Source organism: Pseudophryne corroboree, chromosome 5, assembly GCF_028390025.1.
Source record: "Pseudophryne corroboree isolate aPseCor3 chromosome 5, aPseCor3.hap2, whole genome shotgun sequence".
Classification (NCBI taxonomy): domain Eukaryota; kingdom Metazoa; phylum Chordata; class Amphibia; order Anura; family Myobatrachidae; genus Pseudophryne; species Pseudophryne corroboree.
This window is the reverse complement of record NC_086448.1, coordinates 316041864-316066405: the sequence shown is the minus strand read 5'-3', so window position 1 is coordinate 316066405 and position 24542 is coordinate 316041864. Positions and strand designations below refer to the sequence as shown.

The window sequence follows — 24542 nt, the reverse complement described above, 5'->3', positions numbered from 1 at the left end:
ATAGCCAAAAGGAAAAAAAGGGGAAAGAGAGGAGGAAGGGTCAATAAGGTAAAAAAATCTAGGAAAAAGAAAAGCCTGAGAACACCTAAAGATAAAAATCCTGATGGTGAATCAAGTAATGTGGAAATAACAAATCCAGAAGAAGAAGGGCCAAATCCACCAACGGGTAGGGTGAAAATTTTTAATTTGAGTAGTCACCCCCTCGATTTATATGAAAAGAGTGTCCTTGAAAAAGGACTTAAATATGCGCCTTCGAATAATATTAATCAGTTTTCTCTTTTTGTGGATCTGCAAAGGTTTATTAGGAAGTTAACTGTCAAAAAATTCTTCTTAGGAAAGGAATCAGAAAGCTCGATAACCCCTGAAGAGGTAGAGTACAAACCTTTTAAACCAAAATCGGTATTCTACCCGACCTTCTGTAAAGGTAACTTTATAGAAACCTTCTACACACTTGTTCGTGATGATCTTAATAAAGTAAGGAGGGGAACACAAAAACATAACCTGACGGGCAAAGAAAGGAATGCCCTAAAGGGATTACAAGAAATGGAAGAAATCACGATTAAACCAGCCGATAAAGGCGGTGGTATCGTTTTAATGAATACAGTGGATTATGAAGCTGAAATTCTTAGACAATTGGGAGACCGTACCACCTATTGGAAGTTACGAACGGATCCCACATTAGAAATTAACCAAAAATTACAGTCCCTTATAGAGAAATATAGGACAAATGAGATACTGAGTGAAGATGAACAAAGGTTCATAATTAATATAGAACCAGTAATCCCGGTACTATATGTTCTCCCCAAGATCCACAAAAGTTTGGTGGATCCACCGGGGAGACCTATAGTATCGGGAATAGATTCAGCAACAGCAAACCTATCCCAATTTGTGGATTATCATTTACAGCCTTTGGTACCGCTGAATAAATCCCACCTTAAGGACACCAAGGATGTCCTTAAATTAATAAAAGATATTAAATGGGATAAAGACCTGATCATGGTGACAGCCGATGTACGGTCGTTATACACAATTATTGACCATCAGGATGGAATAAAAGCTGTCAGTAAAACCCTGGAAAAAAGTCAATTAACAGAGGGATTACAGAAGTTTCTCATTGAGGCTGTAACATTCATCTTACAAAATAATTATTTTTCTTTTAAAGGAGATTTCTTCCTGCAAAAGGTCGGGACCGCCATGGGCACCAGATTCGCCCCAAGTTACGCAAATGTGTTCATGGGTCGATGGGAGGATGAGCACATTTGGGCAGGCCATCAATTTGGGGCGGATCTGGTGTCATGGTCCCGATATATTGATGATGTTTTGTTCTTTTGGCGGGGAGATGATAGATCTCTTGATGAGTTCTCCACATATTTGAATAATAACACTCTAAACATAGAGTTTTCCTTTACTAGAAGTCGAGAAACGATCAATTTCCTAGATATCACCATATATGTGGAAGATAATAATTTACACACAAAAACATACACCAAAAATACAGACTCCTTGAGTTACATCAATGCGGCCAGTTGTCACCATCCCAACTGGCTCCGATCTATACCTGCAGGGCAATTGAAAAGAGTAAAAAGAAATTGCTCAAAGAATGAACTTTACCACAGACAGGCAGGAAAGATGCGGGAGAATTTTATGGCCTGCGGTTATAATAAGAATTGGATAGAGAAAGCCACCACAGAAATAGAGGGGCTTGAAAGAGGGGTTTTATTGGCAGACAAAAACAGGGACCCTAAGAATATCGACCCTAATAAAAAAGAATTTGGATGGGCATTTGTAACTACTTATAACGATCAATACAAGTCAATTGAAAAGATCATGACCCGACATTGGGGAGTTCTAAAAAAGGACCCAATCCTGGGATCAGCCCTACCCTCTAAACCGGTGTGTATATACCGCAAGGCACCAAATATAGGTAACACTCTTGTAAGGAGTGCATGTCCACCAGTAAAAGACCCCTCGAGAATTAAATCTAAGGGTTTCTATAGATGCATGTCCTGCATGGCTTGTAAAGAAATTAAAATGCCAAACCAAAGCAAAACAAGCCAAATGATGATTAATAAAAAATCCTTGGAAATTAAGCAATTTATAACGTGTGCAACAAAAAACGTGATTTATGCTGTGGAATGTGAATGTAACCTAGTCTACATAGGGCGGACCTCAAGACCGCTAAAAGTTAGACTAGGGGAACACATCAGAAACATAAAAAAGGGTTTGGAAACCCACGCACTTTCTAACCATTTTAAGAAGGTGCATGGATGTTCAATATCAGCTATCACTCGATTTGTAGGCTTACAATGGGTACAGGGACAATGGAGAAGACCTGATATCTCCACCCAATTAGCAAAAGCCGAGATGCGTCTCATATATGATATGGGTACCCTCCAACCTGGAGGGTTAAACCTAGACTTTGAGGTGAAGTGGTTTTTGTGATATTCAATTCCAGCAAGATAGATGTCCCCTTTTCCCTGAACTGTGGTTAAGTTTGTCTTTTTAATTATGAATTTGCTTCTAACCACCGTCTTTCTTTATATCTCTGCATTTATACAGAATAGTGATTGACCACCATCCGTTACACTATCACCTTCCTAAAAAACAGTCCGATATCTAATGCGGGGTCTGGTCTCCATGATAATCATAGAAGTCACGGGAATCACCAAGTAAATGGTTGCCGTGACAATAACAAACCCGAAGACGGAATGACGTAATTATGTAATGACGGAAACAAACGGTCGTCATGGTTACGGAAAAACGTGATGACGGAAAAACGTGATGACGTGATAAGCGCGTCTTCACGGGACCATGGTAACAAACCATTAAAGCTTCCGCATATGAAAACCTAAGGAGAGAATCACGTGACGCCAGTGGAGATCACGTGACCGGACTGATTCCGGACTGCATTATCTTGATTGGTTACAGTCGGGGGGAGTGTGACAGGGAGGAGGTACCCGGCGCACGAGTGTCAGAGACAATTAGGTACACTATGTATAGAGACCAGCTGTGCCGGGACCAATCACAGTGGAGGGTGGGATTTTTAAACCGGACCAATATGCAAGTGAGGCATTCACAAACGGAGCAAAACCTTGAGAAAGACCCAGGCAGGGTCGGAACGCGTGGGTGCCCCAGTGGACTTTACCAACCGGAGAGGGACGTGGTATCATCAATGCCAGACCAAGAAGGCTGAACTGACACCAGAAAGAACTCCTGCTGCAGCTGGACGAGCCTTGATGTCAGCACACCTAAGGAACTACACACGCTAGTTTCCACCTTGTTCTGGTAATTACCCACTACCTGCATCCGTGCCGGATTTTCCACTACTTTGAATGCCTATACAGCGCAAGCTGTCATTTTATCGCTATCCAGGATATTTTATGTTCATGTGTATTGTATGTCATTAAATTTTTAACCAGAGATACTGCACTATGTTCTATGTTTCTCTTTTCTTTTCCGGTCTAATGGACTGAAGAAAAAGAGACTATATGAATGTGATTTTGATTCCTGATCTTCGCACAGCGCTTAATCAGTGGTATCCTAAATGTTTGTCAATGCCCATAGATCTGCTGTTTGTGATTTTACAATGTAGTTTTCTCATTATTGTATTTTGAAACAAGTTTTCACCATTTGGGAGCCCAGTCTGCAGCCATGTACACAGGGGCTGCGAGGAAGTATACTGTGGGTATAAAACACAGGCGTTGTTGTTGGATGGTATAAGGAGAACTGGTCTGTCTGGTCCCGGCCCATCAGCAGGTACAGGCGGGCAGGGGGTCACGGCTGCTTTCTCTGACTGTACAGCTTGAGCTCACACTGCAAATAGCAACATCATCATCACCAACATCATCATCAGTAACACCCTCCTCCGGCTCCAGCAGCATCGCCGCCGCCACCTCCTCTTGCACTGCTCCCCTCACACACAGCTGCTGCGGTCGGCGGGGTTGGAGATTGTGGGCCCCAGAGGACACACCTGTGACGTCGCGTCCTTGGCCCCCACACCTCAGCCGTCCTCCTCTTCCTCAGACAGATCCTAGCCGCCGCGGCCGGGGCAGAGGAGGAGGAAGTGGAAGCAGGAGGAAGGGAGGAGAAGGAGGAGGAGGAGGGAGAGCAGGAGGCCCCGGCGCTGCTGCTGTGAGAGGGGAGAGGACGGAGTTAGCAGCCTGCACACAGCGCCCGCCGCCGGGCTGAGGGAGCAGAGAGGTGAGCGCACATACACAGGCACACGGGGGCTGCTGTCTGTGCCGGCATGCCTAGCACACGCTACATGCACGGATCAGGCGCAGGGCCCCGGGGAGTGGGGATTCCATACAATGGGGTAAGGGCAGCTCCGCAGCTGGATGACTGGCAGTGTTTAGCCATGCCCTGGTACATAGGCTTGTCTCCTAGGTCTGGGCATAGCTCTTACTACAGAACCCTTATATACAGCCCCAAACCCTGCCTTTATGTTAGGTGACAGCCTTCCATAATGTGTATATACAGACTACATCTATATGCCAGTGACTGGCATCTGTTTAGCATTATACACAGTTGGCATGTCACATTACATTATGCACAGGTATTTCATTATTTGTGTGTTACACACATGGTGCCCTGTAGATAAGTGCTATGGAATTGTTTAGTGTGTGTTACCTATATAAATATAACTATACACTGTATCTGATATAAACTGAATGACTATACATATGTGTGATTTAACTCTATATATATATATATATATATATATATATATATATATATATATATATATATATATATATATATATATTTTATAGGAAATGTGTGTGTAGTTTCTGGTATGACCCATAATCGGAGACAGAACATTTTTCTCAGGGTTACAGAAGTTGCAATAAGTACATGATTTATTCAGCTGTCATCTGTGTTCTGTCAGTAATAGAATTGTACATCAGTACTTTATTAATTACTACAGCAGTGTGTTTTCTGGGTAACATCAACTTATGGTAAAACTTGCAGGCCCTGTTGTTGGGGTGTGGGGCAGCTGGGTTAGTGACTGTTCCTGTAAGTCCTTATCTGTCTAGGATTTTATTTTTTTCCCTCATGTTCCAAATCCATGATCATAAATTGCCGTGATCACTCCATGTATCATTTGAGTTGTGATGAAATTTCAGAATAATTGGAAAAGAGAAGGCATCCTGTTCTAAAATAGCTCCAACCATACAGGTTGTTGTTCTCTCTACCGGATCAAATATCTTAGATCGTATTACAGCTTTGTGCGAGCTCTGGAGAATAATAGGAAGTCTCCCATAGATGTCATGCAACAGAGCTACAGTAGTGCAGCAATCACTGGGAGTTCTGCTTCATTTGTAATACGTGACCTTCACATGTTGCTATTTCAGTCATGATCTTATAATAATTGATGATTTTTGCAAGTAAAGATTAAGTGGCAATAATTCAAATACTGATCACTTTTTGCTAAGGGGTCTTCCGTCGCCCATCTATATACACTGTTCTATTTGTCTTTAGAACATACAGATTTTGCAGTTATGGCATGTATGCGTTATAGAAAAGTAATATGATCTAACACAATTATAGTTAAGGACCCTTCCATTTGCTAAAAAAAAATCAATTTAGTTTATTTAGTGCTTGTGTGGATTTCATTTTTTTTTTAATAGTGGTTTTCTATTATACATGGAAAGGATGGACTCAAAATGGCTGTGACATATACAAATATCAGTAGTGCTGCAGATGGAAGCAGTTCTTTTTCACCAGCATGGAATGTATGCAGTTTTATTGCATGACTGTACTCTAAGTAACTTGCACTTCATGTCCTCATTTGCATTTTGGAATATTAAAACTACAATTAGATGGAATTGGTGACCTTTTTAAGTTGTTTTTGTTTACTTAAATTTTTACTTCTACTGCTCTAGTGAAATTGTTCTGGCTTCGCACAAAGGGGGTAATTCCGAGTTGATCGCAGCATCAAATTTGTTAGCAGTTGGATAAAACCGTGTGCACTGCAGGGGGGGCAGATATAACGTAGAGAGAGTAATGGGCCCTACACACTGGCCGATATTTTGAAAGATATGAACGATCTCGTTCATAAATGAACGAGATCTCGTTCATATCTTTCAGTGTGGAGACTTAAGCGATGAACGATGCGCGTCCCCGCGCTCGTTCATCGCTGGTCTCCTGTCGGCTGTGCATGCAGGCCAATATGGACGATCTCGTCCATATTTGCCTGCACGTCTATGGAGCCGGGTGACGGGGGGAGTGAAGAAGCTTCACTCCCCCCGTCACTGCCCCCCCCCGCCGCCGGGTCGCTCGTCGGCCGTATCGGCCGTCGGGCACCTCGGCCAGTGAGTAGGGCCCATTAGATTTGGGTGGGTTATTTTGTTTCTGTGCAGGGTAAATACTGGCTGCTTTATTTTACACTGCAATTTAGATTTCAGTTTGAACACACCCCACCCAAATCTAACTCTCTCTGCACATGTTATATCTGCCACACCTGCAGTGCAAATGGTTTTGCCCAACTGCTAACAAATTTGATGCTGCGATCAACTCGGAATTACCCCCAATGTCCCATTATTGTTTCCTTTTGCATTCTGGCTTATTTCAGATGGATTCTCCAGAGCCTGCAGAAATATGTTCCTTATTGTTAATAATCTTCTCTTAAAGGAAACAATTTGGCCAAGAGCAGAGATGGCCGTATAATGTAGAAAAATAAATAGATTTAGTTTAAAATACAATAAAGCCATTACTATCCTTTCAAAGACTTAGCGGCCATGTTGTTTTGTTTTGATACAGTATTTTGTGATATGAGGCTCAGGACCGCTGTGTCACCCAAGTCTCTCATGCAAACAGGCACAATTATTTGTTAGACCACAAACTTTAAATATGCTTAATAATTTATACTTCAGGGGTCCGATTCAGAGTTGTGCACAAGTCATCCAAAATAACACTTGCACTACGTGCAGTATTTGTGGTATTCACCCATGTTCAGAGATATATGTATTTGTTACCGCACCACTATTATCTATCCACTTGCAGCAGTCCTGACCCTTGTGCAGTAGCAGTCAGAAATAAGATGCATCTCTTTGTAAATGAGTATAGACTGCAATTCTGTCTGTGTCCCAAGATGTAGTCACTAAACAGCATACCTGCAAACACGCTGTTGAAGCCAATTTACACCAATTCAGCCTCAAGTGGAATTGCAACTGAGATACCTATGACTCTGAATTGTGTGTGGACTTCTCTAGAACCATGTAACTAAATTAATATCTCTTTAGGGCAGAAGTGACAGAAGGTAGATGACAATCTACTAAGAAAGTTTGGGACGCTGTGCATTCCTGCTGCTATTTATGATTTTGTGGATGCTCTGTTACCGCTGCAGATTTCAACATGGTGACTTGCTAAGGTGCAAGCCCAGTGGTCCCATAGGTAACCCAGAGCAAAGCGTATTACTGCAAATAAGTATATGTCTCTGAGCATATAAGCCAATTACTGATGATGTATACTCAGAGTCCAGCTGGATAACTATGGGCATACTTTGTTTTATAACTGTTGTGGGAACCCCACATTGTTGGATGGACTTCAGTCCATGCGCCCCCTGCCCCCCACTAAATACTCCTAATTTACCTATGTGACCACTGGTCTTGCACCTGAGGAGTGACTTTCCAGGACACTCTGGTGGTTTCTAGAAAAAACAGATGTTCTCTTTCCAGGTCTCACATCAGGACAACAATGCGTGAATGGGATGCTCACCTATATTATTATGCTCTAGCTGGTTAAAACAATATTCTCTCTTGTCATGTAATATGGTTGATGTGGGATGGTAGAACAGCTCACATTACATTGACGTAAGAGGGTGATAAATTACCTTGCTGTGAGTGAACAAAAAGTAAATGTCATGTCACTATAAATGCACCATGCCTGCTTTAATGGAATGTCCCACTTTATCAGCGGCAGGGTATCACAGTGTACAATGACTGAATTTACAGTTCCACAGTTGAAAAGTGATCCTGAAAATCTCTGCTAGAAATATTAAGTGTTTTTCTTTCCTAACAACAGTGGATAACCTGTGTGTCAGGTACTAGTCAGACACCACTGATTACAGTATAGCTGGATTTCCCAGTAGCATTGAGATAAATCACTGTAGGCTGCACTAGCCAGTGGGTCACTTGAGGTAAATTGTTTGCGTGATATGGTCCAATAAAATGTTATGGATAACTCAAGCTCAACGGCACTAGCAATGCCAGCAGTCAGAATACCGACAGCAGCATCCTGACTCTCAGGACCCCAACAACTACAAGGCGAGCATACTACCCCTAATCCCGCTAACCATCCTTACCTGCAACCTGACCCTAGCCCTCCCCAGTGGTGCCCAACCCTCCCTCCACGCAGCCTACTAAACCTAAACCCCCCCACCACCACCACCACCACAGCCTAACCCCAGCAGGTTACCTTCAGCAGTCCCGGCATACTTATGGTCGGGATCCCGGCACGGCGTTGCGATCCATGTTTTTATTCCTGCATCTGTATTCCAGATGTCGGGATTACAGTGTCAGCGATGGAGCCTGTATAGTCTTTCAAAGAACCAAGCAGGAGGTATTCTGTATCCCAGTATTTACCTACAGTAGCCCTGTGGCCAGTAATATGTCTTGCAAACATATTACCCTATATGCATGTATAATATAAGTCTCCATTAGGGAGGCCAATCCCGGGCCGTTTTTTCAATCCCGGGATTCGGGATTGAAAAACGATCAATCCCGGGATTGCAGTAGGGATCAGTAAAGAAGGGTGTAGGGAGCAGCGCTGGAGGGTAGGTAGCGGTGCGGGAGGGTGTAGGTAGCGGCAGGGAGGGTGTAGGTAGCGGTGCGGAGGTTGTAGGTAGCTGGGCGGGAGGGTGTACAGTAGGTAGCGGGGAGGGTTGGTAGCGATGCGGGAGGGAGGCTGGGTGTAAGTAATAACACTTACTATTAGGTGGGCGCCAGCCATGGACACACTGAATGCGACGGCATTTCAAATGAAGCGCCGGCCGCCAGCCAACCAGAGCAGGCGGACTAGCAGCCAATCAGGGAAGCGGCCGCAGCAGTCGCTCCTGATTGGCTGCCGTGGCAGCTTTCCTGATTGGCTGCCGGTCCGCCAGCTCTGATTGGCTGGCGGCCGGCGCCACATTTGAAGTGTCGCCGCGTTCAGCGTTCGTCTATGGCTGCCGCCCGCCTAAGTGTAAGTAGTATTACTTACACACACTCCCTCCCGCACATGCGCAGTGCAATCCCGTGAATCCCGGGATTGGATGCTCCAATCCCGGGATTCAAATTCCGGCATTTTTGGGCCCAAATCCCGGGATCCCGCCGATCCCGATCCCGGGATTGGCCTCCATAGTCTCCATAATGTAAAAAAATGTCTAAGCTGACATAGGGTAATTATAAATTAAGTAGTAGTGTTCCTTCGAGGCTGTTTCAGCAGGGTGCTGCACCCTGCCCATTTTTGAAATGTGAAGAAGCACCCTGCCCTTTTTCAGTGCACCCTGCAGGATCATAAATCGCTCCCTTGTATACAGAATGCAACAGTCAGAGTGCATGTTACAATGTTGTTGTCTACTCCTTGCCTGCTTCTGAAATTGGAAACAATTTCTATACTTAATGAACTGGATGGCAGAGGAGGCACTGTAAATGGCATCACTGCAGTGGCTGCTGGCATAACACAGCACTCTGATATAGAGGGAAAGAACAGGGTAAGCAGTGATCATGTACGGCTTACACTATGTCCTTAGTAGAACAGACTTTTATTTTGTAACTATACTGTATATGTTAACCCTCTGCTTAATTTTTCTGTTTTATAACACATAGGGATCATAACTTCTTCAGCAGTGGAGGAGACATTTATTATTATCTACTTATTATGTATATACGGTAGCCATTTTTTCAAGAATACTGGACAAATATAGTATTTTTCTCAGTACAGATGTTGGGTGTTACATGGGTGTCCTATATGTATGTAGGGGTAAATGATACATTAAGGGGAAAATATATGTCTAAAAACTATAAACATATGCACTATGCTTTGTGTGCCAAGCGTCACCTCAAAAATGTGCCCTTCAAAACGAAAATGTGCCCTCCTCAATGATCAGCACCCTGCCCTAAAAAAAATCTAGAATGAACACTAAGTAGTAAGACCTGGCAACATCTGATTAATCCAGACTCAGCCCTCAAGGCACCCAAACAGTCCAGGTTTTGAGGCTATCCATGCTTGTGAACAGATTGTATCAGCAAATTGACTGAGGTACTAATTGAGTCACCTGTGCTTTAGCTTGGATATCCTTAAAACCTGGAAGGGTTCCTTGAAAACTGAGTTTGGGAACCACTGGATTAATCGGTTGACAACAGGAAGTCATCCAGTCAGGGGCAGCCTTTTATTCAGCATCATTTCCATGTTGTGGGTGGATCTATAGGGAAAGTGGCGTCCTGTGCCAGTCTTGCCCCTTAGCCCCGTGATGTCATGATGCCATGCCTATTGGCGACCTATGGACAGCTGGGCAGCTACATGTCCTGAGGGATGCATGCATTGGAGCGTCTCTTTGCACTCCAGGCGGCTCTTGCAGTAGCGCTATTGACTGCACGGCACCCTGCAAGCCACATGCAGGTGGCGTGAGGCAGCAATGGTGCTGCCCCAGGGCCCTGTGTGATGGCACCGCTTGCACACCCCTAGTTACGGCCCTCTATAGGAAACATTTATGTGCATACTTGCCTACATAAACCCCTTTCACAACGCACAAATAACCCGGTATCAACCTGGCATATTGCCGGGTCGACACGGGTCAATGTGCGGTGTGAAAGCGCCAAGTCCAAATTCCCGGGTCGCCTGACCTGATATTCAGTCCGGGTTATAAGCAGTGTTTTTCCCGGGTTGAATACCGGGTCAGTGGCTGCATAAACGGATTCCTGGGTCGTTTACTAGATAGGGAGAGGCGGCGCGGAGATGAGCTCATCTCCCAGCGCCGCCAACACCCCCCGCTGCTATGGCAACCGACCCGGCATATTGCCGGGTCTGGAAGCCAGCGAAAGGGGTAGGAGAGTCTCCAATGCAGGATCCCACCCGGGAAGGCTTTGGAGATGTGAAAGGGGTAATACAGAGGCACATTTTGGGCCTGGTGCGGATATGTATGTGCTCCTGTTTCCCTCTAACATAGACCGAGTATAGTAATGGTGTTTCTCTATCGTCCTAAGTGGATGCTGGGGTTCCTGAAAGGACCATGGGGGATAGCGGCTCCGCAGGAGACAGGGCACAAAAGTAAAGCTTTTACAGGTCAGGTGGTGTGTACTGGCTCCTCCCCCTATGACCCTCCTCCAGACTCCAGTTAGATTTTTGTGCCCGGCCGAGAAGGGTGCAATTCTAGGTGGCTCTCATAAAGAGCTGCTTAGAGAGTTTAGCTTAGGTTTTTTATTTTACAGTGATTCCTGCTGGCAACAGGATCACTGCAACGAGGGACAGAGGGGAGAAGAAGTGAACTCACCTGCGTGCAGGATGGATTGGCTTCTTGGCTACTGGACATGAAGCTCCAGAGGGACGATCACAGGTACAGCCTGGATGGTCACCGGAGCCACGCCGCCGGCCCCCTCACAGATGCTGAAGCAAGAAGAGGTCCAGAATCGGCGGCTGAAGACTCCTGCAGTCTTCTTAAGGTAGCGCACAGCACTGCAGCTGTGCGCCATTTTCCTCTCAGCACACTTCACACGGCAGTCACTGAGGGTGCAGGGCGCTGGGGGGGGGGTGCCCTGGGAGGCAAATGAAAACCTTTAAAAAGGCTAAAAATACCTCACATATAGCCCCAGAGGCTATATGGAGATATTTACCCCTGCCTAAATGTACTAAATAGCGGGAGACGAGCCCGCCGGAAAAGGGGCGGGGCCTATCTCCTCAGCACACGGCGCCATTTTCTGTCACAGCTCCGCTGGTCAGGAAGGCTCCCAGGTCTCTCCCCTGCACTGCACTACAGAAACAGGGTATAACAGAGAGGGGGGGCAAAATAAATGGCAATATATTAATATAAAAGCAGCTATAAGGGAGCACTTAATCATAAGACTATCCCTGTCATATATAGCGCTTTTTGGTGTGTGCTGGCAGACTCTCCCCAAAGGGCTAGTGGGTCCTGTCTTCGTATAGAGCATTCCCTGTGTGTCTGCTGTGTGTCGGTACGTGTGTGTCGACATGTATGAGGACGTTATTGGTGTGGAGGCGGAGCAATTGCCAAATATGAGGATGTCACCTTCTAGGGGGTCGACACCAGAATGGATGCCTTTATTTGTGGAATTACGGGATAGCGTCAACTCGCTTAAGCAGTCGTTTGCCGACATGAGGCGGCCGGACACTCAATTAGTGCCTGTCCAGGCGCCTCAAACACCGTCAGGGGCTGTAAAACGCCCCTTGCCTCAGTCGGTCGACACAGACCCAGACACAGGCACTGATTCCGGTGGTGAAGGTGACGAATCAACCGTATTTTCCAGTAGGGCCACACGTTATATGATTTTGGCAATAAAGGAGATGTTACATTTAGCTGATACTACAGGTACCACTAAACAGGGTATTATGTGGGGTGTGAAAAAACTACCAGTAGTTTTTACCGAATCAGAAGAATTAAATGACGTGTGTGATGAAGCGTGGGGTGCCCCGATAAAAAACTGCTAATTTCAAAGAAGTTATTGGCTTTATACCCTTTCCCGCCAGAGGTTAGGGAGCGCTGGGAAACACCTCCTAGGGTGGACAAAGCGCTAACACGCTTATCAAAACAAGTGGCGTTACCCTCTCCTGAGACGGCCGCACTTAAAGATCCATCAGATAGGAGGATGGAAAATATCCAAAAAGGTATATACACACATGCAGGTGTTATACTACGACCAGCTATTGCGACTGCCTGGATGTGCAGTGCTGGGGTAGTTTGGTCAGAGTCCCTGATCGAAAATATTGATACCCTGGACAGGGACAATATTTTACTGTCGTTAGAACAAATAAAGGATGCATTTCTTTATATGCGTGATGCACAGAGAGATATCTGCACACTGGCATCACGGGTAAGTGCTATGTCCATTTCGGCCAGAAGAGCTTTATGGACACGACAGTGGACAGGCGATGCGTAGAGGAGTTATTTGGGGTCGGTCTATCGGATTTGGTGGCCACGGCTACGGCCGGGAAATCCACCTTTCTACCTCAAGTCACTCCCCAACAGAAAAAGGCACCGACCTTTCAACCGCAGCCCTTTCGTTCCTTTAAAAATAAGAGAGCAAAGGGCTATTCATATCTGCCACGAGGCAGAGGACGAGGGTAGAGACAGCAACAGGCAGCTCCTTCCCAGGAACAGAAGCCCTCCCCGGCTTCTACAAAAGCCTCAGCATGACGCTGGGGCTTCGCAAGCGGACTCGGGGGCGGTAGGCGGTCGTCTCAAGAATTACAGCGCGCAGTGGGCTCACTCGCAGGTAAATCCCTGGATCCTGTAGATAATATCTCAGGGGTACAGGTTGAAATTAGAGACAGAGCCACCTCGCCGTTTCCTGAAGTCTGCTTTACCAACGTCCCCCTCAGAAAGGGAGACGGTTTTGGAAGCCATTCACAAGCTGTATTCTCAGCAGGTGATAGTCAAGGTACCTCTTCTACAACAAGGGAAGGGGTATTATTCCACTCTTTTTGTGGTACCGAAGCCGGATGGCTCGGTAAGGCCTATTCTAAATCTGAAGTCCTTGAACCTGTACATAAAGAAGTTCAAGTTCAAGATGGAGTCACTCAGAGCAGTGATAGCGAACCTGGAAGAAGGGGACTTTATGGTATCCTTGGACATCAAGGATGCGTATCTCCACGTACCAATTACCCCTCACACCAGGGGTACCTCAGGTTCGTTGTACAAAACTGTCACTATCAGTTTCAGACGCTGCCGTTTGGGTTGTCCACGGCACCTCGGGTCTTTACAAAGGTAATGGCCGAGATAATATTTCTTCTTCGAAGAAAAGGCGTATTAATTATCCCATGCTTGGACGATCTCCTAATAAGGGCAAGGTCCAGAGAACAGCTAGAGATGGGTTTAGCAATATCTCAAGAGGTGCTAAAGCAGCACGGATGGATTCTGAATATTCCAAAATCCCAATTAATGCCGACAACTCGTCTGCTGTTCCTGGGGATGATTCTGGACACAGTTCAGAAAAAGGTTTTTCTTCCCGAAGAAAAAGCCAAGGAGTTATCTGACCTGGTCAGGAACCTCCTAAAACCAGGAAAGGTGTCTGTACATCAATGCACAAGAGTCCTGGGAAAAAATGGTAGCTTCTTACGAAGCAATCCCTTTCGGCAGATTCCATGCAAAGGGATCTGTTGGACAAATGGTCAGGGTCGCATCTTCAGATGCACCTGCGGATAACCCTGTCGCCGAGGACAAGGGTATCCCTTCTGTGGTGGTTGCAGGAGGCTCATCTATTGGAGGGCCGCAGATTCGGCATGCAGGATTGGATCCTGGTGACCACGGATGCCAGCCTGAGAGGCTGGGGAGCAGTCACACAGGGAAGAAATTTCCAGGGAGTGTGGTCGAGCCTGAAAAAGTCTCTTCACATAAGCATTCTGGAACTAAGAGCAATCTACAATGCTCTAAGCCAGGCGGAACCTCTGCTTCAAGGAAGACCGGTGTTGATCCAGTCGGACAACATCACGGCAGTCGCCCATGTAAACAGACAGGGCGGCACAAGAAGCAGGAGGGCAATGGCAGAAGCTGCCAGGATCCTTCGCTGGGCGGAGAATCACGTGATAGCACTGTCAGCAGTATTCATCCCGGGCGTGGACAACTGGGAAGCAGACTTCCTCAGCAGACACGACCTTCACCCGGGAGAGTGGGGACTTCATCCAGAAGTTTTCCACATGCTATTAAACCGTTGGGTAAAACCAATGGTGGACATGATGGCGTCTCGCCTCAACAAAACACTGGACAGGTATTGCGCCAGGTCAAGAGATCCGCAGGCAATAGCTGTGGACGCGCTGGTAACACCTTGGGTGTACCAGTCGGTATATGTGTTTCCTCCTCTGCCTCTCATACCAAAGGTATTGAGGATTATACGGCAAAGAGGAGTAAGACTAGTGGCTCCGGATTGGCCAAGAAGGACTTGGTACCCGGAACTTCAAGAGATGGTCACGGACGATCCGTGGCCTCTACTTCTGAGAAGGGACCTGCTTCAGCAGGGTACTTGTTTTTTTTTTCAAGACTTACCGCGGCTGCGTTTGACGGCATGGCGTTTGAATGCCAGATCCTAAAAGGAAAAGGCATTCCAGAAGAAGTCATTCCTACCTTGATAAAGGCAAGGAAGGAAGTCACCGCGAAGCATTATCGCCGTATTTGGCGAAAATATGTTGCGTGGTGCGAGCAGCGGAGTGCTCCGAGGGAGGAATTTCAACTGGGTCGTTTTCCTACATTTCCTGCAATCAGGATTGTCTATGGGTCTCAAATTGGGATCTATTAAGGTTCAAATTTCGGCCCTATCAATATTCTTCCAAAAAGAATTGGCCTCAGTCCCTGAGGTCCAGATTTTTATCAAAGGAGTACTGCATATACAGCCTCCTGTGGTGCCTAAGGTGGCACCGTGGGATCTAAATGTAGTTTTAGATTTCCTCAAATCCAATTGGTTTGAACCACTAAAGAATGTGGATTTGAAATATCTCACATGGAAAGTGACTATGTTACTGGCCCTGGCTTCGGCCGGGAGAGTATCTGAACTGGCGGCTTTGTTTTATAAAAGCCCTTATTTAATTTTCCATTCGACATAGGGCAGAGCTGCGGACGCGTCCGCATTTTCTCCCTAAGGTGGTATCAGCGTTTCACCTGAACCAGCCTATTGTAGTGCCTGCGGCTACAGACGACTTGAAGGACTCCAAGTTGTTGGACGTTGTCAGAGCCTTAAAAATATACATTTAAAGGACGGCTGGAGTCAGAAAATCTGACTCGCTGTTTATACTGTATGCACCCACCAAGTTGGGTGCACCTGCTTCTAAGCAGTCGATTGCTCGTTGGATTTGTAACAAAATTCAACTTGTACATTCTGTGGCAGGCCTGCCACAGCCTAAATCTGTTAAGGCCCATTCCGCAAGGAAGGTGGGCTCATCTTGGGCGGCTGCCCGAGGGGTCTCGGCATTACAACTCTGCCGAGCAGCTACGTGGTCAGGGGAGAACACGTTTGTAAATTTTTACAAATTTGATACCCTGGCAAAGGAGGACCTGGAGTTCTCTCATTCGGTGCTGCAGAGTCATCCGCACTTTCCCGCCCGTTTGGGAGCTTTGGTATAATCCCCATGGTCCTTTCAGGAACCCCAGCATCCACTTAGGACGATAGAGAAAATAAGAATTTACTTACCGATAATTCTATTTCTCGGAGTCCGTAGTGGATGCTGGGCGCCCATCCCAAGTGCGGATTATCTGCAATACTTGTACATAGTTATTGTTAACTAATTCGGGTTATTGTTTAGGAAGCCATCTTTCAGAGGCTCCTCTGTTATCATACTGTTAACTGGGTTTAGATCACAAGTTGTACGGTGTGATTGGTGTGGCTGGTATGAGTCTTACCCGGGATTCAAAATCCTCCCTTATTGTGTACGCTCGTCCGGGCACAGTACCTAACTGGAGTCTGGAGGAGGGTCATAGGGGGAGGAGCCAGTACACACCACCTGACCTGTAAAAGCTTTACTTTTGTGCCCTGTCTCCTGCGGAGCCGCTATTCCCCATGGTCCTTTCAGGAACCCCAGCATCCACTACGGACTCCGAGAAATAGAATTATCGGTAAGTAAATTCTTATTATATATATATATATATATATATATATATATATACAAAACAGATACTCTCCCTTTTGCGCTATTAAACAGAAAGTGAGAAAGGATTGGGTTAAGGCTGCCAAATTCCACTAAGTCCCTTGTTAGGAGGGACTAAAAAGATACAAATATGTGCCAGTAGAGGAATGGGCGCACTTGGGTTGTTTTTCCACCCAATATTCAATGGGGAAAAACAGCAGTCTCCCTAAGATATTTACTCCTAATTCGTGAGCATAAAACCACATTTAACATGTTCCATGTAAAATTTATTACAACATAAAAGCAATGATACAAAACGGTATAGTATCTCTTCTTGCAGATAACACCATATAGTACAGAGGACCAGTTGAAATAACTTTGATAGATTCCTCCTTCTCCTTTGACAATTCGGAGATTTGATGTTTATGAACAAATAACCCGACGCGTTTCGTCTTACTCTAAGACTTCATCAGGGGTATGTCTAAAAATATATATAAAATATTTATATCAGAATCTTATCCTGATTAAAACAATAATATGAAGGAACATGTCAATAAACGAGGAAAAATGCAAGACAGAACTTAAAACATGGGCAAAATATACAAATATATATAAATATGTGAGGAAAAAATATACATACACATATGGTATAACATACAAGGAGGATGATCTTAACATATCCATGGAAAACAATTATGTGATACAATCTCAGAACAAAGAATTCACAATTATACCAAAGAGAAAGAAATAGACACATAAAGAGGAGTTCATCATCACAAGAACATAATAATTACATATGGCATACCTCTAGTGCTTGATAAATACTGTTAGTGCATCAATGAAATGGCAATTACGTATTCTGGATACTTGAAAAAACCACACACCGGTGGGGTACACAGGTGAAAGTTAGATTAAGCCTAATTGGGGAAATATACGTTTTTAGTACTATCAACAATTAATAACATATTCTGCATAATACTGGGCTCAATAATAACAAATAAATGAATATTTCTGTACATTGAACACATACCTTATGGTTAAGTGCTTGAATAACAAGTTCAAACGCATAGGCCTGAACGCAAGTTCAAATAGGTATGTGACCTAACAAAAATTATTAATATTCACTAAATAGAGATATATAACGTAACAGCCTTTCTCTATCGTCCTAGTGGATGCTGGGGTTCCTGAAAGGACCATGGGGAATAGCGGCTCCGCAGGAGACAGGGCACAAAAAGTAAAAGCTTTAGGATCAGGTGGTGTGCACTGGCTCCTCCCCCTATGACCCTCCTCCAAGCCTCGGTTAGATTTTTGTGCCCGGCCGAGAAGGGTGCAATCTAGGTGGCTCTCCTAAAGAGCTGCTTAGAAAAGTTTAGCTTAGGTTTTTTATTTTACAGTGAGTCCTGCTGGCAACAGGATCACTGCAACGAGGGACTTAGGGGAGAAGAAGTGAACTCACCTGCGTGCAGGATGGATTGGCTTCTTTGGCTACTGGACATTAGCTCCAGAGGGACGATCACAGGTACAGCCTGGATGGTCACCGGAGCCTCGCCGCCGGCCCCCTTGCAGATGCTGAAACGAGAAGAGGTCCAGAATCGGCGGCAGAAGACTCCTCAGTCTTCTTAAGGTAGCGCACAGCACTGCAGCTGTGCGCCATTTCCTCTCAGCACACTTCACACGGCAGTCACTAAGGGTGCAGGGCGCTGGGAGGGGGGCGCCCTGGGAGGCAAATGAAAACCTTTTTTGGCTAAAAATACCTCACATATAGCCTCCGGGGGCTATATGGAGATATTTAACCCCTGCCAGAATCCATTAAAGAGCGGGAGACGAGCCCGCCGAAAAAGGGGCGGGGCCTATCTCCTCAGCACACAGCGCCATTTTCCCTCACAGAAAGGCTGGAGGGAAGGCTCCCAGGCTCTCCCCTGCACTGCACTACAGAAACAGGGTTAAAACAGAGAGGGGGGGCACTAATTTGGCGTTAGAAATATATAAAAGATGCTATAAGGGAAAACACTTATATAAGGTTGTCCCTATATAATTATAGCGTTTTTGGTGTGTGCTGGCAAACTCTCCCTCTGTCTCTCCAAAGGGCTAGTGGGTCCTGTCCTCTATCAGAGCATTCCCTGTGTGTGTGCTGTGTGTCGGTACGTGTGTGTCGACATGTATGAGGACGATGTTGGTGAGGAGGCGGAGCAATTGCCTGTAATGGTGATGTCACTCTCTAGGGAGTCGACACCGGAATGGATGGCTTATTTAGGGAATTACGTGATAATGTCAACACGCTGCAAGGTCGGTTGACGACATGAGACGGCCGACAAACAATTAGTACCGGTCCAGACGTCTCAGAAACACCGTCAGGGGTTTTAAAACGCCCGTTTACTTTAGTCGGTCGACACAGACACGGACACTGAATCCAGTGTCGACGGTGAATAAACAAACGTATTCCTTATTAGGGCCACACGTTAAGGGCAATGAAGGAGGTGTTACATATTTCTGATACTACAAGTACCACAAAAGAGGGTATTATGTGGGATGTGAAAAAACTACCGTAGTTTTTCCTGAATCAGATAAATTAAATGAAGTGTGTGATGATGCGTGGGTTCCCCCCGATAGAAAATTATGGGCGGTATACCCTTTCCCGCCAGAAGTTAGGGCGCGTTGGGAAACACCCCTTAGGGTGGATAAGGCGCTCACACGCTTATCAAAACAAGTGGCGGTACCGTCTATAGATAGGGCCGTCCTAAAGGAGCCAGCTGACAGGAGGCTGGAAAATATCATAAAAAGTATATACACACATACTGGTGTTATACTGCGACCAGCGATCGCCTCAGCCTGGATGTGCAGAGCTGGGGTGGCTTGGTCGGATTCCCTGACTAAAAATATTGATACCCTTGACAGGGACAGTATTTTATTGACTATAGAGCATTTAAAGGATGCATTTTCTATATATGCGAGATGCACAGAGGGATATTTGCACTCTGGCATCAAGAGTAAGTGCGATGTCCATATCTGCCAGAAGATGTTTATGGACACGACAGTGGTCAGGTGATGCAGATTCCAAACGGCACAAAGGTGTATTGCCGTATAAAGGAAGAGGAGTTATTTGGGGTCGGTCCATCGGACCTGGTGGCCACGGCAACTGCTGGAAAATCCACCGTTTTTACCCTAAGTCACATCTCTGCAGAAAAAGACACCGTCTGTTCAGCCTCAGTCCTTTCGTCCCTATAAGAGTCATATCTGCCCAGGGATAGAGGAAAGGGAAGAAGACTGCAGCAGGCAGCCCATTCCCAGGAACAGAAGCGTTCCACCGCTTCTGCCAAGCTCTCAGCATGACGCTGGGACCGTACAGGACCCCTGGATCCTACATGTAGTATCCCAGGGGTACAGATTGGAATGTCGAGACGTTTCCCCTTCGCAGGCTCCTGAAGTCTGGTTTACCAAGGTCTCCCTCCGACAAGGAGGCAGTATGGGAAACAATTCACAAGCTGTATTCCCAGCAGGTGATAATCAAATTACCCCTCCTACAACAAGAAAAGGGGTATTATTCCACATTATATTGTGGTACTGAAGCCAGAAGGCTAGGTGAGACCTATTCTAAATCTAAAAAAATTTGAACACTTACAAAGGTTCAAATCAAGATGGAGTCACTCAGAGCAGTGATAACGAACCAGGAAGAAGGGGACTATATAGTGTCCCGAGACATCAGGGATGCTTACCTCCATGTCCAAAATTTGCCCTTCTCACTAAGGGTACCTCAGGTTCGTGGTACAGAACTGTCACTATCAGTTTCAGACGCTGCCGTTTGGATTGTCCACGGCACCCCGGGTCTTTACCAAGGTAATGGCCGAAATGATGATTCTTCTTCGAAGAAAAGGCGTCTTAATTATCCCTTACTTGGACGATCTCCTGATAAGGGCAAAGTCCAGGGAACAGCTGGAGGTCGGAGTAGCACTATCTCGGATACTGCTACAACAGCACGGGTGGATTCTAAATATTCCAAAATCGCAGCTGATCCCGACGACAAGTCTGCTGTGCCTAGGGATGATTCTGGACACAGTCCAGAAAAAGGTGTTTCTCCCGGATGAGAAAGCCAGGGAGTTATCCGAGCTAGTCAAGAACCTCCTAAAACCAGGAAAAGTGTCAGTGCATCATTGCACAAGGGTCCTGGTAAAAATGGTGGCTTCCTACGAAGCAATTCCATTCGGCAGATTTCACGCAAGAACTTTTCAGTGGGATCTGCTGGACAAATGGTCCGGATCGCATCTTCAGATGCATCAGCGGATAACCCTATATCCAAGGACAAGGGTGTCTCTCCTGTGGTGGTTACAGAGTGCTCATCTTCTAGAGGGCCGCAGATTCGGCATTCAGGATTGGATGCTGGTGACCACGGAGGCCAGCCCGAGAGGCTGGGGAGCAGTCACACAAGGAAAAAATTTCCAGGGAGTGTGATCAAGTCTGGAGACTTTTCTCCACATAAATATACTGGAGCTAAGGGTAAATTTATAATGCTCTAAGCTTAGCAAGACCTCTGCTTCAAGGTCAGCCGGTATTGATCCAGTGGGAAAAACATCACGGCAGTCGCCCACGTAAACAGACAGGGCGGCACAAGAAGCAGGAGGGCAATGGCAAAAACTGCAAGGACTTCTCGCTGGGCGGAAAATCATGTGATAGCACTGTCAGCAGTGTTTCATTCCGGGAGTGGAAACTGGGAAGCAGACTTCCTCAGCAGGCACGACCTCCACCCGGGAGAGTGGAAACTTCATCGGGAAGTTTTTCCACATGATGGTGAACCGTTGGGAAATACCAAAGGTGGACATGATGGCGTCCCGTCTGAACAAAAAACGGGACAGGTATTGCGCCAGGTCAAGAGACCCTCAGGCAATAGCTGTGGACGTTCTGGTAACACCGTGGGTGTACCAGTCGGTGTATGTGTTCCCTCCTCTGCTTCTCATACCTAAGGTACTGAGAATTATAAGACGTAGAGGAGTAAGAACTATACTCATGGCTCCGGATTGGCCAAGAAGGACTTGGTACCCGGAACTTCAAGAGATGCTCACAGAGGACTTATGGCCTCTGCCGCTAAGAAGGGACTTGCTTCAGCAAGTACCATGTCTGTTCCAAGACTTACCGCAGCTGCGTTTGACGGCATGGCGGTGGAACGCCGGATCCTAAGGGAAAAAGGCATTCCGGAAGAGGTCATTCCTACCCTGGTCAAAGCCAGGAAGGAGGTGACCGCACAACATTATCACCACATGTGGCGAAAATATGTTGCGTGGTGTGATGCCAGGAAGGCCCCACGAAGAAATTTCAACTCGGTCGATTCCTGCATTTCCTGCAAACAGGAGTGTCTATGGGCCTCAAATTGGGGCCCATTAAGGTTAAAATTTCGGCCCTGTCGATTTTCTTCCAGAAAGAATTGGCTTCAGTTCCTGAAGTCCAGAAGTTTGTCAAGGGAGTATTGCATATACAACCCCCTTTTGTGCCTCCAGTGGCACTGTGGGATCTCAACGTAGTTCTGGGATTCCTCAAATCACATTGGTTTAAAACCAGTCAAATCTGTGGATTTGAAGCATCTCACATGAAAAGTGACCATGCTCTTGGCCCTGGCCTGGGCCAGGCGAGTGTCAAATTGGTGGGTTTTTTCTCAAAAAAGCCCATATCTGTTTGTCCATTCGGACAGGGCAGAGCTGCGGACTCGTCCCCAGTTCTCTCCCTAAGGTGGTGTCAGTGTTTCACCTGAACCAGCTTATTGTGGTGCCTTGCGCCTACTAGGGACTTGGAGGACTCCAAGTTGCTGGATGTTGTCAGGGCCCTGAAAGTATAGGTTCCAGGACGGCTGGAGTCAGGAAAACTGACTTGCTGTTATCCTGTATGCACCCAACAAACTGGGTGCTCTTGCTTCTAAGCAGACTATTGCTAGTTGGATGTGTAATACAATTCAGCTTGCACATTCTGTGGCAGGCCTGCCACAGCCAAAATATGTAAATGCCCATTCCACAAGGAAGGTGGGCTCATCTTGGGCGGCTGCCCGAGGGGTCTCGGCTTTACAACTTTGCCGAGCGGCTATTTAGTCAGGGGCAAACACGTTGGTAAAATCCTACAAATTTGATACCCTGGCTAAGGAGGACCTGGAGTTCTCTCATTCGGTGCTGCAGAGTCATCCGCACTCTCCCGCCCGTTTGGGAGCTTTGGTATAATCCCCATGGTCCTTTCAGGAACCCCAGCATCCACTAGGACGATAGAGAAAATAAGAATTTACTTACCGATAATTCTATTTCTCGGAGTCCGTAGTGGATGCTGGGCGCCCATCCCAAGTGCGGATTATCTGCATTACTTGTACATAGTTACAAAAATCGGGTTATTATTGTTGTGAGCCATCTTTTCAGAGGCTCCGCTGTTATCATACTGTTAACTGGGTTCAGATCACAGGTTGTACAGTGTGATTGGTGTGGCTGGTATGAGTCTTACCCGGGATTCAAAATCCTTCCTTATTGTGTACGCTCGTCCGGGCACAGTATCCTAACTGAGGCTTGGAGGGGGGTCATAGGGGGAGGAGCCAGTGCACACCACCTGATCCTAAAGCTTTACTTTTTGTGCCCTGTCTCCTGCGGAGCCGCTATTCCCCATGGTCCTTTCAGGAACCCCAGCATCCACTACGGACTCCGAGAAATAGAATTATCGGTAAGTAAATTCTTATATATATATATATATATATATATATATATATATATATATATATATATATATATATATATATATATATATATATATATATCTATATATCTATCCTTCACATATTTCGATTGCAGTTATAATATACTTGCCTCCATGATACAGAGGCCAACATCTAGACCAGTGGTTTTCAACCTTTTTAAACTAATGGCACAGTAAACAAGATTTCTATTACGTCCTTGAGGATGTTGGGGACACCAAAAGAACCATGGGATATAGACGGATCCGCAGGAGACATGGGCACTTTAAGACTTTCAAAGGGGGCGAGACCTGGCTCCTCCCTCTATATCCCTCCCCAGACTCAGTTTTGAAAATGTGCCCTGCGAGATGGAGGCACTCGGGGAGCTCTTAGAGTTTCTCTGAAAAGACTTAATGTTAGGTTTTTTAATTTTGGGGAGATCTGCTGGCTACAGACTCCCTGCTTCGTGGGAAAGAGGGGAGAGCAGTCTAGACCCACTTCTAATGAGTTTCAGGGCTCTGCTGCTGATGACAGGATGCCTTCAGCTCCTGAGGGGAGATGAACGCCGGGCTCTCCTGGATGCTCGCTCCCACAGCTTGCCGTCCCCCCTCTTCAAGCCAGAAGTCAGAAGACAGGTGAGTATGTGAGGAAAAGACATCTTCTCTTCAACAAAGACGGCATATAGAGGTACTGCGCAGCATGATTTGCTCAGTGCGCGCCAGGCTCCCAGACTGTACACACCGCTGGGTGCAGGGCGCTGGGGGAAGGGGCCCTGGGGAGCTAATAATACCTCATAAATAAGGCTGGCATATCTGTACAGTGCCCTGGCACTGCCCGCAAACCCCCGCCAGGATAAACATGTAAAAATAAGCGGGAAGAAGCGCGCCATGTTGGGGGCGGGGCTTATTCCTCCAGGCTCACTCGGCGCCATTTCCTCCAAGCAGCAGCGCTGGTCCTTCCTCACAGCAGACCAGTACCAGGGGCTATAAAAACGAGGGGGAGGCAGATTATTTCTATACAGATATATAGCGCTGCAGCTCTGTGACACTTGAGGGTGTTTTCAGACCTGCACTTTGGCACTGGGGTG

The 24542-nt window shown here is 46.2% G+C and overlaps 1 protein-coding gene across 2 annotated transcripts in view; it reads left to right on the top strand.

Moving 5' to 3' along the window:
- The first annotated feature begins 3732 nt into the window (after nucleotides 1-3732).
- The window catches only part of RALA (RAS like proto-oncogene A), a 162189-nt gene continuing 141379 nt past the window's right edge, over nucleotides 3733-24542 (top strand). The window contains exon 1 of one of the 2 annotated variants that reach the window (XM_063922491.1): nucleotides 3733-3756. The gene's annotated coding sequence lies outside the window, so the exon portion shown is untranslated. Of the gene's footprint in view, nucleotides 3757-3937; nucleotides 4201-24542 lie in introns of those variants that run through there. The other variant, XM_063922490.1, reaches the window with a different exon arrangement.